Source organism: Schistocerca americana, chromosome 8, assembly GCF_021461395.2.
Source record: "Schistocerca americana isolate TAMUIC-IGC-003095 chromosome 8, iqSchAmer2.1, whole genome shotgun sequence".
In the NCBI taxonomy this organism is placed as follows: domain Eukaryota; kingdom Metazoa; phylum Arthropoda; class Insecta; order Orthoptera; family Acrididae; genus Schistocerca; species Schistocerca americana.
In genome coordinates, this window is record NC_060126.1 from 363,471,614 (window position 1) to 363,491,022 (window position 19,409).

Consider the following 19,409-nt stretch of genomic DNA (forward strand, 5'->3'; position numbering starts at 1 on the left):
AGCGGGTGGTGGACACTGGCCTTTGTCCAGCTAACAGCTGGACCCAGAGAACAGAGTCAGACACCGAGCGGTCGGCGACAAGTGGCATTGTTGTTGTGGCTGCCCCAGCGTGACTACAAAGGGTGGGACGGCCTCTCGTTGGGGTTCCACGAGATTACTGTTCTCGCTGTCACTTTGTTGTTCACTCTCCCTGTGAACGACTAAGACAACTTCTCCGTCCCAGTTCCGTGAAGGTGAAGAGACCCTTTCTCAAGAATAGCTACGGCAAAAATTGACGTAAAAAGGGAGTTTATGTGGTACCAAAGATACTTCTTAGTCGGCAAACGCAGTTGTCTTCCCAGTCAGATACGGACGTGCCCAGACTTTTGAAGACACAGGAACTTAAGTTGTGAAACTTCCTAGCAGATTAAAACTGTGCCGGATATTGACTCGAATTCGGAAGCTTGCCTTTCTTGGATGATGACCTTACCGACTGAGCTATCCAGACACGAATCAAGACCCTCCTTCGTCACTTTACTTACACCATAAAGGAAGTGATCCAAATTTCGGATAGGTTCTGAATTTAGGCTAGCTAGATATTTACTTGTGGAAGGTGCTGCCGCCATGTGGAAAGAATGTTAAACTGTTTCAGGCAAGTTCAGTTTTTCTGTAAAACCGCCACGTCAGATTAGTGTCATATGCGATTGTAGTCAACACTAATTCGATTACGACCATCTTAAAACTTTTGTCGTTATGCATTCATTATTTTTTTCATACTGTTTCTGTGTTTACGAATACTCATTTCGCTAGTGTGTCGTACTGCAAGGATAATCCTAGCTTTTAGAGTATCGTTAGTTTTAATATCAGTTACTTTTTGGCTAGAACCGATTTGGGACCATTTTATCAATATGACTGAACTGTGCCGGTTTCGTCCTGCCGAGAAGAAAGCCAAAAAGTATTCCTCAGCGAAAGAGAAAGAAATGGAGCGAAACAGGTATGAGCATGCCGATTTGCGCAGTCGGATATAACACTTTGGCGACACTGAAGGATGCTTAAATATTTCACGTGCCACGATCGACGTTAAAATCATTTAGCAAGGCTGAAGTTTACCCTTCAAAATTAATTTCTCGAAAAACTGGAAGGAAACAAAAGTTATGTGTACAATAGGAAAAGGAGTTATTGTCTTACCTACTTCACATAGAAGAGAGATTTTATGGTTTTCCAGTTGGTGACCTATGTCAAGCGGCTTACCAGTGAGCGACAAGGAATGGCTTACAACATGTGCTTAAAAACGGAGAGAAATGAGAGTTTGAGTGGATCCGTTTTTGCAACGTCACAAGAAAGCCAAAAATCTGGAGGTCGAGAAGAAAAGAAAATATACAAATGAAAAAGCACGTAAAAAGTAAAATATAGTTCAGATTATTCACAGATAGACAAAGCGGCCACGCAATTCGCTGATGAAACCTAACAAGCCGGACACTGATGCAGAATGCATTTACTATAAAGGAAACTTCTGAGATGACCTAATGTGCAGTGACTCATAAGCACATATATATTTGTGAGTTTTGTCAATAGCGTAGAATTTTTTATACTGTGTAACCAATTTTTTTCATTAACGGAAGAGATTTAAAATTAAAAACACGCCTCACTATTTTTCAACTGCTGTATAAAATATATGTGAAGTTGTATTCCTTAAATACATTCTTTTCAATGATATCTCAATATTTTAGAATCACCCCTAATTTAGACTACACTTCGAAGTTGGGTCTACTTGCCAATACTTTTTCAAAAAATTCAAAATATGAAAAAGTAGTGGGAGTAAGTTACATTTCACCATTATGGTTTGAGGCAGGGTACTTCAAACTATTGTTTACTATACCATATTTTTATTTATTTTCAACAGAACATGAGTTACACTATGTGATCAAAACTATCCGTCACCCCAAAAACATACGTTTTTCTTATTAAGTGCATAGTGCTGCCACCTACTGCCAGGTATTCGGTATCAGCGACCTCAGTAGTCATTAGACATCGTGAGATAGAGCAGAATGGGGCGCTCCGCGGAACTCCAGGACTTCGAACGTGGTCAGGTGATTGGGTATCACCTGTATCATACGTCTGTACGCGAGATTTCCACGCTCCCAAACATTCCTAGGTCCAGTGTTTCCGACGTGATAGAGATGCGGAAACGTGAAGGAACACGTACAGCACAAAAGCGTGCACGCCAATCTCTTCTGTTGACTGACAGAGACCGCCGATAGTTGAAAAGGGTCGTAATGTGTAATAGGCAGACATCTATCCAAACCATCACACTGGAATTCCACACCTCATCAAGATCCAATGCAAATATTACGACAGTTAGGCGGGAGGTGAGAGAGCTTGGATTACATGGCCGAGTGGCTGCTCATAAGCCACACATCACACCGGTAATGCCAAACAATGCCTCGCTTGGTGTAAGGAGCGTAAACATTGGACGATTGAACAGTGGAAAAACGTAGTATAGAGTGACGAATCACGGTACACAATGTGGCGATCCGATGGCAGGGTGTGGGTATTGCGAATGCCTGGTGAACGTCATCTGCTAGCGTGTGTAGTGCCAACAGCAAAATTCGTAAGCGGTGGTGTTATGGTGTGGTCGTTTTTTTCATGGAGGGGGGTTGCACCCCTTGTTGTTTTGCTTGGCAATATCACAGGACAAGCCTACATTGATGTTTTAAGCACCTTCTTGCTTCCCCCTGTTGAAGAGAAATTCGGGAATGGCGACTGCATCTTTCAACACGATTGAGCACCTGTTCACAATGCACGGCTTGTGGCGGAGTGGTTACACATCAATAACATCCCTGTAATGGACTGGCCTGCATAGAGTCCTGTCCTGTGTCCTACAGAACACCTATGGGATGTTTTGGAACGTCGACATCGTTTCAGGCCTCACTGAACGATATAGAGACTTCTTCTCAGTACAGCACTCTGTGAAGAATGGGCTGCCATTCCCCAAGAAACGTTCCAGCACCTGCGAGAGTGGAAGCTGTCATCAAGGCTAAAGGTGGTTGGCTGGGTTGATTTGGGGGAAGAGACCAAACTGCGAGGTCATCGGTCTCATCGTATTAGAAAAGGGTGGGGAAGGAAGTCGGCCGTGCCCTTTCAAAGGAACCATCCTGGCATTTGCCTAAAGCGATTTAGGGAAATGACGGAAAACCTAAATCAGGATGGCCATACGCGAGTCCAGTGTGCTAACCATTGCGCCACCTCGCTCGGTGCTAAAGGTGGGCCAACACCATATTGAATTCCAGCATTACCGCTGGAGGGCACCACGAACTTGTAAGTGATTTCCAGCCAGGTGTCCAGATGCTTTCGATCAAATGGTGTATATCTTAAAAAAGTAAAAGACAGTCTAAATTTGGACCATTTCCTCTACCTTTCTCCCACCTTCCAAACTTCACAGAAGTTCTATTGCTTACTCTGATCGACTGAAGCTTCTGTAAGAGGGGTACTGGTAAAAGGAAAGCCATGGTCTCAAGCCGATGATCATGCCTGCACAGCTCAGCTAGTAAGACTGCTGCCTCCAAAAGACCAGCTTCTGGTTTCAAAACTCGGTCTGGCGCAAAGTTATAATTTGACAGGAAGTTCCAAACCGGTACACATTCCGCTGCAGAGTGAAAGATTTAAATTAAGCTGCTTAATTTTTCCGTGGAATTCTAATGTAGTATTTCCTCTTTGTCATTATTTCTGTGATTGACAGCTGATCACTCGTTTACTTTGTCGCCTTTTAGAATCGAAATTTTTCACTAGAATTATTTCTGTGGGCGCTTCTCCGTTGACTTTCAGCTTCTGTTCTGTGCTATCAGTGACAACTGTCATAGGTTTTCATAGAGTTTGCGTTTCCTTATGTTTTTTTAAAGCATCAGTGGTTGTCTTTCGCAACAAACATTTCTTACTATCGTCTGTAAAATACTTCGAGCGAGCATTTAACGTCTCCCTTTTCTGGAGGAAATATTCTAATTCCATTCGCTTTGGCATTCAATTCCTTTCTCCCGTAGATAGCACACCATAGACTATATCAAACTGAACATTCTGCTTCTAGCTTACAATCTGTCATCCTCTTCGTCAGCGCTGTCAGTTCTTCTTCCTATTCATCATCACTGAAATTAATGATTTCAACTGGAAGCTGTCACTTATTCCGGTGAAAACAATTCCGCTTTTGTTTCCCTTGTTTGTGTTATGAGAAAATAACATTTACTGCTTGTACCCGAGAGCGACTGAATTGGTTGGCCACTAGCTGAAACAGCAGAATCCCGAATGATTAAAAGTGTGCCAGGTGTACATTGGAGCTACGAGACAGGTACGTAGGAATCTTTATTCGACACTGTACACAGTCTGGAAAATGATATTTGAAGTAAAAATCTTATTTGTGTGGTATAATTCCGGCAAGCTGGCAAAAATGGAACACTGTCTTCGATCACTTTAGCGTTGTGTGTCACATCGAAGACTAGTTTCTTCATGTGCTCCTCTGATCAATGGTCCTGTTCCAGGTACCAGATGTCCTTCGCAAGCAGTTCTTTCGCGCTGTTCACTCGGAAACTGGCGAAATGGAGCTGCTATTCACTGATGACAGCAGTTCCTGTAGGGATTGAAACCTATTGTCATCAACAAGGGTGATACTTGGCTCCACTTTCTGTCTGTTAGGATCACTTTCCAACCACCGTTCTTATGCCCTGTTGGATGGCTGTGAGTGCTACGCCGTTCGTGGTAGACACTTTGAATAGCCTGCGTTGGTACGTCAACAAATCGAGCAGTTTCATTCACGCTGTGGCCACGGACACGTCCAAACACGACAGAGGTTTTCTTCCACGTTGTCAGGTCTTCCCATCGGCCCATGTTACAGCGCTGGTTCCACGTTACCGACTGTCACACACCATGTTACTGCCAAATCTTATGTCAACGGGGGAGGCTCTTAACGGAATGCATACGACGGGAGTTCAACAAGTGATTTTTTTCTGAAATGTGGTTGCTTTTATTCAGGATTCCAATACATCATATTTTCCCCACTATTTTGGCTACAAAACTCTATATTGCAACGTAGTTTCCATTCAAAATAAATCACAATCTTTATTTGCCTTTCAGTATGTTTTCCATACAATTGGTATCGTCAGTGTGTGCAATACTTTTTTTTAATTACAATAATTATTATTGTTCATAATTGTGCCCGTGCAGGGCAAGCAGATATGCACGCTAAAGTAATATTGATACTACAACAATTATTAATTCACAATAGTAATAATAATAATAATAATAAATCATAACAGTTAAATATGCAATAGTATCAAGATAAATTTATGGTACATCTTACGTATCCATGTAAAAGTCTTTGTCTGTACATTACTGTCACAAACATATAGGTATAATTCATATGGCAGTTTTTTGTTTCATGTAGCATATCTCTTTTGTGTCACTGTTTAGAAACTCACCAAGTGAGTAATATGGCATACATTTAAGCCACACTTCTATTGTTTGCTTAAAGTTATTCATCGGAAGTTCGCTCATAGCCTTTGCGAGTTTGTTATAAAATTTCAAGCTAAGGTGTTTATGGCCCTTTTGCGTTAGTGTCAGCCTTGTGTATAGTAGGTCTATGTTACTATTATTTCGAGTATTATGAACATGCACTTCAGATCTTTAATTTACGTTCTATTTAGCATATATTAAACAATTATAAATGTATATACCAGGTAGTGTCATTATCTTTAGTTCTTTAAAATGATTTTTGCAACTTTGTCTTGGTGCTAGTCCTAAAATGCACCTGACTGCTTTCTTCTGCCACTTGAAGATGGTACTTGAACCCACTGAGTTAGCCCAAAGAAGTACCCCGTATTGCAGTTGTGAATGGAAAAAAGCAAAGTATGTAGAGATTAGTAGATTTTTACTGATAACGTGTCTCAGCTTGTGTAATAGAAAGAGGGTTCGAGCAAGTTTGCCACATAGATAATTTGTGTGTCTGTCCCATGTAAGTTTTTGATCTATAAGTAAACCTAGTAACTTGACATTTTTTGTATTCTGTTGAATTGGTTTCAGGGTGAAGTAAATTTCTTCAGTTTTCAATTTGTTTATTGATAAAAGGTTGGCTCTGCACCAGTCACTGCTCATTCAACGCAACTGCCTTATGTCACCTTACACGGAAGTCCTCTAGGCCCGCATGGTACCACTCTACTGGTCGACATCAGAGCCAACGTCTTACTGCATCAATGATCTCCCCATCATCCACGTACTGTTTCCTGTGGACTGCGTCCTTCGTTGGCCAATTGAAATTGAAGGTTCTTCGTTACTCTTAATGGCCTTCTGCTAGGCGGTGAGCAACCCAGTGGGCACACTGCTTTGAGTGTCACAACTGGTGGATGAGGGCGTCAACACTACCAACAGAGGTGACCAGTTGAGCAGCGAGGTGTCTGATTGTGACCTGTCGATCACTTCGAATGAGAAGGACGCACGTTCCAACAGTGTAGCAGTCACAGCTGTGTGTGGCCGGTCGGCACGCGGGAAATCGGCCAGGTTTGCGCGACCATGTCACGACGATGACAGACGCCTCACCCAAAGGTCACTGTAGAATCCTGCAAGCTTCTATGAATATCCGCGATGCTTTGCTTTTCCAATAAAAGAAACTCAATGAAACCTCTCTGCTGGGAACGCACCTCTGTTACAGGTTCAAAAACAAATTCCGATTTTTTTCATCCGGAATGGGCGAAAAAAAATTGCGTTATTATTGAACGCCCTTCGTAATATTTTCTCCTGTGAACTTATGAAGAAGTGTGAACTCCTATGTGGGTTATAGACTTTCTTCTACAGCTTTTAACAGATGTGAAACTATTTTCTTACAGTTACACGCTGTACAGTATCACACAACACTTATGCTCAGGAATGTCTCAGCTGCTAAAATCGTTAGCTTTTCTCCCCATTCCAGATGAAAGGCGTCTGCTGTGGCACTCTTGTATGTGGCACCAGAATAAGATAAGAATATTAGTAAATGTAAATGAAACTATTATACTATAAACGATGAATGTCTGTGATAGGCTCGATAATGCGGATCGCTGACTGCGCGCGACCGCAGAACCAAAGATACTGTACAACTAGTGTTAGAGTAAGAGAGCATCTGGCGCAATGAGGTAGATAGATGTATGTGAGGGAAAGACGATGGAGTAGGCAGTCCTTGGGGTTTGCTGTGTGAAGCCACCAAGGGTTAGGTTAATGTAGGTTCAAATGCGAGTGAAATCTTAAGGGACTTAATTGCTAAGGTCATCAGTCCGTAAGCTTACACACTACTTAACCTAAATTATCCTAAGGACAAATACACACACCCATGACCGAGGGAGGACTCGAACCTCCACCGGGACCTGCTGCACAGTTCATATGACTGCAGCGCCTTAGACTGCTCGGCAGATTAATGTAAGTATGTCAATAATGTTGAAGATGCAAGGAGAAGCTTTCAAGCAAATAAGATAAAGATGTTCAATAATTATGATTTCTGTTTTTGCCAGCGCGTTGGTAAGACGAGTTGACTGATAATTTGTAACTGTTGAGTAATCCCAGAATGTACATTAACAGTTTTAATAAAAAGGCTTGTCAGATATTTCATTTTTGTAACGCATTTAAGACTTGTTAACAGAGCTATGCGTAATTTGATGATTTGCATTTATGTTGGCTTAATGAAGTTAGATAATAGTTGCTGTTTAAATCTCGTTGTTTGTGAATCAATTTGGAGTAATGTAGCTTCAATTATCAGATATTTCTGAAAAGGTAAACTTAATTTGCAAAAATATTTTGCTGAGAAAACTCGGTGTTAGTTGGTTCAAATGGCTCTGAACACTATGGGACTTAGAATCTTAGGTCATCAGTCCCCTAGAACTTAGAACTACTTAAACCTAACTAACCTAAGGACAAAACACACATCCATGCCCGAGGCAGGATTCGAACCTGCGACCGTAGCGGTCGCGCGGTTCCAAACTGAAGCGCCTATAACCGCTTGGCCTCACCGGCCGGCCCGGTGTTAGTAATTCACCATAATCAGTACCGCCTCCCAGCCCATGTCATACATTTTTTTAAGGAAGTTGAATTTTCTTAAATATTCTCTTTTATGTGCCACAAGAATTTCAAGTGCATTTCAAGTATTAAGCCAGTACTGCACACTGCTGAGCCTGTAGTTAGCATACTCATATTTTTTATAAGAACCCAGATTATATAGCGTTACTCCGTTGCTGTTTTAGAGGTAAGACAGTTTAATTTATTCTTTATGTGAAAAGGGCCTCGGGATTCAGTGCTTAAGGGGCTGAATGTATTTTGCAGTAACTGTATTTCTTTATTGGTTTTGGGAGTTGCATTGGCCAGTCGATTCGTATGAAGTTTTGCTAACAATAACACACAGTACGGACACCACTTGCAGATACAACACGCCACGCGACAGTTCGAGTTCTGTATCCATTCCACAGTTCAGACTTCACTCAACGTAATCGTAAAGTTTATTATATCATTCATATCAAAGAACGTCACTCTTGTAAAGCTACACGGAGGGTGTAAAGTAAAACTCCCCATACGATCCTGCGTACTCTAATCACTATTTAATGTTACGACCCGTACGTGTGATGTGGGATGGAATTAGTGGGATAAGTCTCAAATGTAGGACCTCCAAATTTTCTTGGCAGTGCCCAGTTATAACGACATTTGTTTTCAATAACGGCCATGTGAAGTGCCAGATCTTGGTAACGCTCTCGCACTGACTAAATGAGGCCGACTATAAATCTAGTAGCAAGTCCTCTAATTCAAGATTTTGGGTTTTATAGATGGAACGTGAAATTCCTTGCACTTCTGCTATACTTTTCCAGAATCCTCCTGGTAACTCAAATTCTTCTATACAGCCTGCCTGAAACTAATTTTATTAGATTCTCTATCTTCGTATTGCTGTGTAATACAACAAAATGACTCCTAAACGTGGACCCCAGCAGCCAGTAAATGTAATAATTATAGATATGCTGTAACGCTTTTTTTACAACAAAGCGTTCACGTGAAATTGAAATTCTTATTTAATTATCAAAGACAAACTTCTAATAACGGTAACACCGAAGGTCATACTGCAGTGATGTATTTGAAATGCACATACACAAAAAAGGAGAAAAAGTTTTCAGGCTTTCTCAAGTAATACATGGAATTAATGAACAAACGGAACCAAAGGAAACTGTTTAAGATAGATGTGATCACAGAAAGGGAAATCGAAAGAAAATGTTAGAATAAAGAAAAGGTAATGTGGTTGAAAGTGACTCATAGCGCAATTTATTCGTGGAAGTATCCTTAATATTAGTGATTTTTTTCTGTGGAACAAGTGTTGCTCCCAAACTAAGTGAGGAATCATCAACAGATAAAATAGAAAATGGCATTCCTATGAGAATTATTATCTAGCAAATGGATTAGCTTCAAATTTTATTTAAAAATAAAAACGCTCCTGTTTTAGTTATGTATTGTTAAATATTATCCATTTACCATCACTTCACTGTATTGGTCACGCACGTACATCTTCTTTCACTCTCTTTAAGCCGTTTACAACGTTGTCAACTGCCTCACAACATTAGTGTTCAATTATTAAATTTACTGTCAACAAGCCCTTCAACTTGTACAGGGTGTTCAAAAACAAGTGCCCAAAGTAACAGGGGGGATGATACAGGAAACAAAAACAAATATGTTTCGTAAATCAAAATCCATACTGCGTGAGCACTGAGCATATTTAGGTAATACAGATTCGAGCCGATAGGATTCGATCTGTTTAACGTTGTTACACCAAACGTTAGTTTGAAATATGTAGTGTGTTGTGACGTCATGCTCTTCGACACTGAGTCTTTAAACAGTGAGTGGCTCTTGTGTGGGTGCACTTGCTCCGGCGTGACATTTGGGGTGTTAACATGGAGCGTTACACATGGGGAGAACTGCGAGACATTCACTTGATTAACGGTGCGGCCGAAGGCAGCAGACAGAAGGAGGATGTGAATTCAGCATGATGGGGCCCCAGTGCACATTGCAGAACCAGTCTGAGCAACAATAACCAGCACTTTTTTTCCAGTTGGTGGATCAGCGGGGAAGGACCTGTACATTGGCCTACAAGATCCCACGACCTCACCCCATTAGAGTTTTTTCTCGGGAATTACCTGACAGCCGAGGTGCATTCTAGCGCTGTTGACACGGAGGCGGAACAGGTTTCAAGAATTCGTGCAACAGCGACACAATACAGTACACACCACGCATTTTCCAGAAAACACGGGCCTCCCTGCTACTTCGATACTGGCTTTGCACTGTGGCTGAGGGTGTTCATTTTGAACATTTATTGTAATGTAATGTGAATCAGGACAATAAAGCAGTGAAAAACATTTACCACCGTTTTATTCTCAGCTACAAACAATAACCACCTGCATACTCAGTATCCCAAGAATATGCGTTTCCGACACTTGGTTCGTTTACGAAATGTATTTATTTTCTTCAATGTCATCCCTGTTATTTGGAGCACAGAATTTTTGAGCACCGTGTATGAAAGTTCATAAACGTAAAACATAAAAAAGGGTTTGAACTACCTCCTAGTGAATCTGATTTTGCCACAGAAAGAAATACGAAACAATAAAACACTCTGATTCTCTTCTAGGTCACACTGATAGTACTAATGAAGATTTAAGTAATTTTTTCTGAAATGCCGTTTTTACACCGTCGTAGTATTCTTGTATTGAAACATGCAATGAGTTATAGACTTGCAAATGGTCAGCATATTGCCATAGATGTAACAAGGTGTGTGCAGCTTCGGTTCAGCGGATACATTTCACACAATTATTTTAGGATGATGGGGCATTTAAATAATTAATTGTACCTCAATTCAAGTTTTTTTATGGATTTGTTAGTTTTATCTTCGTATCAGGGTGCGATCAGAGAGTACGTTTGTCACTTCTGCTATAAATGAAACAGAATTAGGTGAGTTTTGAAATGTATATCCATAAACAAGGATACGGAGGACTAGGATAAGGAGGAGGCAAATGGATATTATCTCCAATAGCATCATTCTTAGTACAACAATTTGGAGTTCATACCTACATTTGCGGTGAGAATAGCTTTACTTGAGCCACGATAAATAATGTTCCGATTGAAATAGTTTGAAACTGATAAATAAACTAGTATCTGATTATAAAAGAAAATCTTTGCTACGAAAAGCTAACAAACATTATACTAGTTAAACTGTGTTTTCTATAATGGCCAAAAATTTGAGTTTGTGCAAGAGCAATTTAATAGGTAGTTCACCTCACGTCATTTCTTTCCATTTAATGTCAGTAAAGTTCCCCTCAAGACTCATTCCTCAACAGAAACAATGATGACGTTTTGAGAGAACTGCAGCATCTTAGGTTCTTTGGGGGTTACTACACTGCCGTTATCCGCAGTTAGTGGTGGTAAATACTGTATAAGGTTTCCAGCTGGCTACGTCAAATATTTTTATGGTATTCCTCTTTCATCTTCAAGGTCGCCCGTTTAGAGCGAGCCCCTTTCTCATATCTTAGGCTTACCCAGCACACAACGCAAGTTACTTGTTTTGATCACAGACGTTCGGTTACGCGTCTTCTCTTTCTGCTGGTACAAGGTACCGTCACCATAAGCTACGAAGTGCGGGACACCCTTAAAGCTAGCGAAGTTCTTTGATTGGATGCAGCCAATGAGAATGAAACGCCGAAAGAATACATTTATTTTTCCACCATATTCTGGGAGACAACGCTTAGTACTACTTCTTCTTCAGCGTTTATCGACTGGAACATAGGTTCACCCACCTCGTCCGTTACCCAGAACAGGGAGGTGATTTTGTCTAGTGTGGAAATGAGGGCAAACAATCAGCAAGCATTAGAACTTTGCTAAGACCACAGCTTGCCGCTAGCCTTGTAGTTGCATTCAGTTGATTGGGAACTGTGTCGTAGCACATTCGCGAGCTTTTGTGTGCAGATCTCACAAGTAAGATATCCTGTTCCTGTTCACATTCTGTTTCATTCAGAGCACGTGCTGGTCTAAATCCGTCGTCGGATTAGAGATTCGTAATTTCAAGTATCTTACAACAAACGGGGCAACGGCCTTGCCGCAGTGGTTACACAGGTTCCCGTCAGATGACCGAAATTAAGCACTGTTGGGCGTGGCCGGCACTGGGATGGGTGACCGTCCGGGCCGCCATGCGCTGTTGCCATTTTTCGGGGTGCTCTCAGCCTCGTGATGTCAATTGAGGAGCTACTAGACCGAACAGTAGCGGCTCCAGTCAGAAAACCGTGATAAGGACCGGGAGAGCGGTGTACTGACCATACGCCCCTCCTATCTGCATCCTCAGCCGAGGATGATACAGCGGTCGGATGGTCCCCTTTGGTCACTTGTGGCCTGGAGACGGAGTGCTTTTTACAGGTAGCATTTCACACTTCTATTCAAGTCTTCACAGGGTTTACAACTTCATTTCTTTTTGACTATGAGATGTGGTTTTGGAGGGAGTGGTAACTATTCTTACTCGATGTTTATCCATCGCCTCTCTATTCACAGCAAAATTATATGATTTCTTTCTTGCATTCACATCTCGTTTGATTATTGCTACTGCCTTTTGTCCTGTATTATCAATTTCAATCAAGAGTATTCACACCAGTGCTAGGATGATTAAGCACTCTCGTGAGGTGGTACTGTGGGGCGGCGGGTGGAATAATTGTTAAATGTTTTGTATTTATGCTGTTTGTCGTTCACAACACTGGCTCTCTAACTACAATATTGGCAACCAGAAAGTGATTAGCAAAACGTGAAGCCTGTAATTAGAATTCCTAGTGCCAATTTCATCTGAGAAATACCTTTATAGCTACAGCTTATAGCTCTGAGGAATTAGGAGATTGTCTGGGATTCCTAATCAAAAACCATTCTCTCTAAAATGTTCACTATATTCTGATAGTCACAGACCAAAAAGAATCCACACAATCCAACTACCAGAGCAGTTCAGAGTCTAATGCGCTGATGCAACTATAACTGTTCAAATTAAATGTTTAAGTGAATGGTCGCCATAATTTGATGATAATGTTCATCAAACGCCACGCTAATAATGGTAGAATGTCTGTCCTGCAGCGGAACGTGAAAATACGACATACACATACTAAAGATAGATCATTAACGTCATCCCAAAATTAACACTTCACTCGAAGACGATTTTATGGTTATGCGTATCTCGAGTAACTTATTACTGCATCCGAGGCTGTTTATATCAACGATACCGACGCGACGCGACGCGATTCCCGGCACAGGTGGTGCGCTAATCAGCGTCTGGAGAGGACTGGGGCCTTCCTCTTCTCGCGCAGCGTTCTTACATATAAAGCCGCGGTGCGGATGGCTAAGGGAACGCCTGATCAAATCTGCTCTCCCGAATAGCCGCTGGGCTAGTAATGCACCACTTTAAGTTATCGAATAAATCATTGCTTCCTTTGCTGATGGCCGATGAAGCTTTCAATTTAATTGTGCGATCAGCACACAAGTAAGTAATCATAATAAAAGTCCGACGTGGCTAAGTCAAATATTTTGGGCGAGAGAATTAATTTAATTACACTACACGCAGTAGGCGAGCTCTGAACATGCTCTTTGGAGATACGCTATAGCTATAGTTTTATAGTTATTCTGTTGAAACTTCTCACATTTTTATTATTGTAGTGGATCTCCCTTCTACTTAAATTTAAACATCCTAGCTTTATTTATTTGCCTACTTAATCTATCTTGCTTCCTTAATTTCTAAGACAAAAACCAGAAAATCATGAATTCAACTAAAATTTTAATTTCTGAGATCCAGAATACTGTTTCTACTAAATTATTGTGCAAAATGAATCTAAATATAAAATTTTAAGTTTCCAGCTCTTTTCTGTTGCGCCAATGATTTTTACAGAAAAACATCCAAATTTCGAAAATGGTTAAAGTTGTTGAACTGATATCCAACACATATTGATTTTGTATTACTCCTGACATGCTAGAAACGTTTCAGGTTATTTACTTCATTTTAAAGTATTGCGCAATATTTATGACGTCAGAGCTAGTTACAGCGGACTATGCTGGCACACAATGGAAAGACTGATGTGAATTTTGTAAGGCGTGAGTATGCTGTTTCCCTACAGTACGCTTCTTGATAATGCTTGAAACTTGCGTTCAGGCTTACATTGCACTCGTGTTCACTGTTATACTTTTATGTAATAAACAGTTTTTAGTACATAAGGTAAGTCTTCGTTGACGTCGCTTCTTCGACATCTTCGAGTGCTGAGACTACACGATTGCAGATAATTGCGTTAACCACAAAGGCTAACTTTTATTGTTTACTACGCAAAATAGTTAACAGCTGGAAATGACATTTTGCCGTGCACTGATCTGATATATAAGGCGCGTTTCAAACACTTGCAGATTGTGCCGTAGGTGACTAATAATTTCAAGCATGTGTTCAGTGCTTAAAATTACGTGTCTTCTAAGTAACTTATCCACTTCTGTTGCGTCTTGCGTAAGCTCGCTCCCACCTGTCAAAAATAAAAGGTCAAACCGCGTTATCCATGGGAAAATTCACTTTCTAAGGTCAGATTCAGGGCATAAAATGTGTTCACCACTTTGCATGAAAACAGGTGGGGGCTTACACCTTGATACAAACGCAATGATGTCCGTATGAGTCCACCAGAAAAAGTTTCCAGAAGCTAGGAGGTCTACTTAAATAGTTATTACAAAGTTGAGAGTAACTGTAAGATCAATCAAAAATTTTAGCAGATTTGCAAGCAGATCGCAAAGAAATGAAACTTACTATGAGGAAAGTAACCTTCGTATTACTCATACGAAACAAGAAAGAACCTGAAAAGCTTTTTAAAGTGTTTGTTTCACCAATGAAATATTGGTCGTAGTATCTTTGAGTAAAGAAACTACACTACTGGCCATTAAAATTGCTACACCACGAAGATGACGTGCTACAAACGCGAAATTTAACCAACACGAAGGAAATGCTGCGATATGCAAATGATTGGCTTTTCAGAGCATTCAAACAAGGTCGGCGCCGGTGGCGACACCTACAACGTGCTGACATGAGGAAAGTTTCGGACCGATTTCTCATACACAAGCAGCAGTTGACTGGCGTTGCTGGTGAAACGTTATTGTGATGCCTCGTGTAAGGAGGAGAAATGCGTATCATCACGTTTCCGACATTGATAAAGGTCGGATTGCAGCCTATCGCGATTGCGTTTATCGTATCGCGACATTGTTGCTCACGTTGGTCGAGATCCAATGACTGTTAGCAGAATATGGAATCAGCGGGTTCAAGAGGGTAATACGGAACGCCGTGCTGGATCCCAACGGCCTCGTATCACTAGCAGTCGAGATGACAGGCATCTTATCCGCATGGCTGTAACGGATCGTGCGGCCACGTCTCGATCCCTGAGTCAACAATGTGGACGTTTGCAAGACAACAACTATCTGCAGGAACAGTTCGACGACGTTTTGCAGCAGCATGGACTATCAGCTCGAAGACCATGGCTGCGGTTACCCTTGACGCTGCATCACAGACAGGAGCGCCTGCGATGGTGTATTCAACTACGAACCTGGCTGCACGAATGGCAAAACGTCATTTTTTCGGATGAATCCAGCTTCTGTTTACAGCATCATGATGGTCGCATCCGTGTTTGGCGACATGGCGATGATCGCACATTGGAAGCGTGTATTCGTCATCGCCGTACTGGCGTATGACCCAGCGTGATGGCATTGGGTGCCATTGACTACACGTCTCGGTAACCTCTTGTTCGAATTGACGAAACTTTGAACAGTGGACGTTACATTTCACATGTGCTACGACCCGTGGCTGTACCCTTCATTCGAACTCTGCGAAACCCTACATTTCAGCAGGATAATGCACGATCGCATGTTGCAGGTCCTGGATACAGAAAATGTTTGACTGCTGCCCTGGCCAGCACATTCTCCAGATCTCTCACCAATTGAAAACGTCTGTTCAATGGTGGCCGAGCAACTTGGCTCGTCATAATAGTCCAGTCACTACTCTTGATGAACTGTGGTATCGTGTTGAAGCTGCATGTGCAGCTGTACCTGTATCCGCCATCCAAGCTCTGTTTGACTCAATGTCCAGGCCGTTACTACGGTCAGATGTTGTTGTTCTGGGTACTGATTTCTCAGGATCTATGCGCCCAAATTGCGTGAAAATGTAATCACATGTCAGTTCTAGAATAATATATTTGTCCAATGATTATCCGTTTATCATCTGCATCTCTTCTTGGTGTAACAATTTTAATGGACAGTAGTGGACATTTACTTCCTTGTCTTGAAATTTGCTTTGAACTGTTCTCAGCTGAATGGGAAAGTAATTTCGCGGACTTTCTGAACAGGAAATTCCGACTCATAGCGAGAGATATACATGACACTTGCTCTGCGAATGCAAACAGAAGTGTATTGGTACTCTACTGTTGAATTAAATAACTAACACTGTAAACAAGCTTGCAAAATCGCTGCACTTTGATGTTATACCACCACAGTTAAAAAGTGAATAGTCTCCTGTTATCAGATCACATTCTGCTCTCTTCGCCCGGGCTTTTACATCCAATGTATTTTCCATTTATTCCGCTCGTCCTCATTTCATGTGGATGGACGTTGTTCCTTACGTTGGTACCACCAAGAGACGTAAAATGTTACTGAGTCAGTGCAAGTAACGATCCTTTCGAGAGTTTTTGCTTGCTACAATCGCACTGCAGAACATTTCTCCATAGCATCAGGGCAGTAGATTTTGAATCCTTTGTTCCATTACTGGAAGTAATTGCACACCAGTTGGTTGGAAAGCATTACTTCCAAAACAATAAACATAGGATAGCTATGCGATTATAAACCGAACTAAAACTCCTTCCTACGTATATCTAGCGGAGACCGTGAGGATAAAATCAAAGAGATTAGAGCCCACCCAGAGGCATACCGATAATCTTTCTTTCCACGAACAATACGAGACTGGAATAGAAGGGAGAACTGATAGAGGTACTCAAGGTACCCTCCGCCACACACCGCCAGATGGCTTGCGGAGTTGTTGTTGTTGTGGTCTTCAGTCCTGAGACTGGTTTGATGCAGCTCTCCATGCTACTCTATCCTGTGCAAGCTTTTTCATCTCCCAGTACCTACTGCAACCTACATCCTTCTGAATCTGCTTAGTGTATTCATCTCTTGGTCTCCCTCTACGATTTTTACCCTCCACGCTGCCCTCCAATACTAAATTGGTGATCCCTTGATGCCTCAGAACATGTCCTACCAACCGATCCCTTCTTCTGGTCAAGTTGTGCCACAAACTTCTCTTCTCCCCAATCCTATTCAATACTTCCTCATTAGTTATGTGATCTACCCATCTAATCTTCAGCATTCTTCTGTAGCACCACATTTCGAAAGCTTCTATTCTCTTCTTGTCCAAACTATTTATCGTCCATGTTTCACTTCCATACATGGCTACACTCCATACGAATACTTTCAGAAATGACTTCCTGACACTTAAATCTATACTGGATGTTAACAAATTTCTCTTCTTCAGAAACGCTTTCCTTGCCATTGCCAGCCTACATTTTATATCCTCTCTACTTCGACCATCATCAGTTATTTTGCTCCCCAAATAGCAAAACTCCTTTACTACTTTAAGTGCCTCATTTCCTAATCTAATTCCCTCAGCATCACCCGACTTAATTAGACTACATTCCATTATCCTTGTTTTGCTTTTGTTGATGTTCATCTTATATCCTCCTTTCAAGACACTGTCCATTCCATTCAACTGCTCTTCCAAGTCCTTTGCTGTCTCTGACAGAATTACAATGTCATCGGCGAACCTCAAAGTTTTTATTTCTTCTCCATGAATTTTAATACCTACTCCGAATTTTTCTTTTGTTTCCTTTACTGCTTGCTCAATATACAGATTGAACAACATCGGGGAGAGGCTACAACCCTGTCTTACTCCCTTCCCAACCACTGCTTCCTTTTCATGTCCCTCGACTTTTATAACTGCCATCTGGTTTCTGTACAAATTGTAAATAGCCTTTCGCTCCCTGTATTTTACCCCTGCCACCTTTAGAATTTGAAAGAGTATGGATGAAAAAAAAGGAAAAAGACACCCAATTGTAAATATGTCATTTTACACATACATGATATCTGATCAGTAGTGTCCAGGCGCTTATAAGTGGTTATTAATGTGGAATGTATTGCCTGGCGCCTTTATGACAGCTTCAACTGTTCTGGGCACACTTTCAGTGAGACGTCTGGATGTCTGTGGAGGAATGACAGACCACTATTTCATAAGAGTCGAAACCAGATGGAGTAGTCATATATTTATTCTTCATGATTACAGCCTATTATCTGGAAAGCTAAATAGGCGACACGGGTCACATTAACTTGGATGATAATATATATATATATATATATATATATATATATATATATATATATATATATATATATATATATATATATACTATTATTTCGGATACTTAATTTTTAGAAAACTATTACTGCTTCTACTACTATAAAACTAGAATAAAATCCTTTACAATAAAATCCTTAACCAGTTACCCAAGTACTAGTACTACTGTAAGCACTACAGAATCTGTTCTGTGTTCGTTCCTTTATTTTGGTGCATTTAGCCTGTGGTCGTGTCTGGTACTGGATCTGCCCTAATACCACCTGGGTATTTCATCGCTTGATCAAACTGGCAGTGAATAAAGGCTCAATTCATCATCAGCTTTTGAAGATAGATAAAGCTGATCTTTTTGAAATATGTACGATCTGCGAAGCAATGCCTGCACTCCGTCTGTTGCGCTCGTAGAAGTAGTTCTGAGCAAATCACCATTATCTGATGTGCAGGCAGTAGAATGCGAAACAGAAATAACGAATGCACTCTCTCATCTTCTTCTTCCACGTCTGCGCTCCTATAGAAAAGCCTTATCACCAGACTGCTACGTCCTGAACAGATGATACATTTCTCTGTAAGAGAGTTCATTCCAGTAATACATTACATTTTTTAACTTCCAGTAGGGCTGCGAAAAGAACTTTGAATGTCGGAAATAGTTCATGTGTAGATAACACAGTCAACTATTAATTATTACTCAAAAGTCAACACTGAGATATGTGGTGCAACAATAAGGCAGTAGACTCTTTCACATTCGATACTGAGGAAACTATTCGTTAAAAAAACTGACTATCAGCCTCTTATAGTTTGACATAAAACCTGGTAAGCAACTTGCTTTCGTTATTGCCCATAGCTGTTGCGATTCTTCGCAAATGAGTAAACCACCAGACATATATAGCGAAGTTTCCAGTGAAGAATGTAGTCAGTGGCCAGATTACGTTAGTTGGGTTTTAGGTTACACACTGCTGCATACAAAATA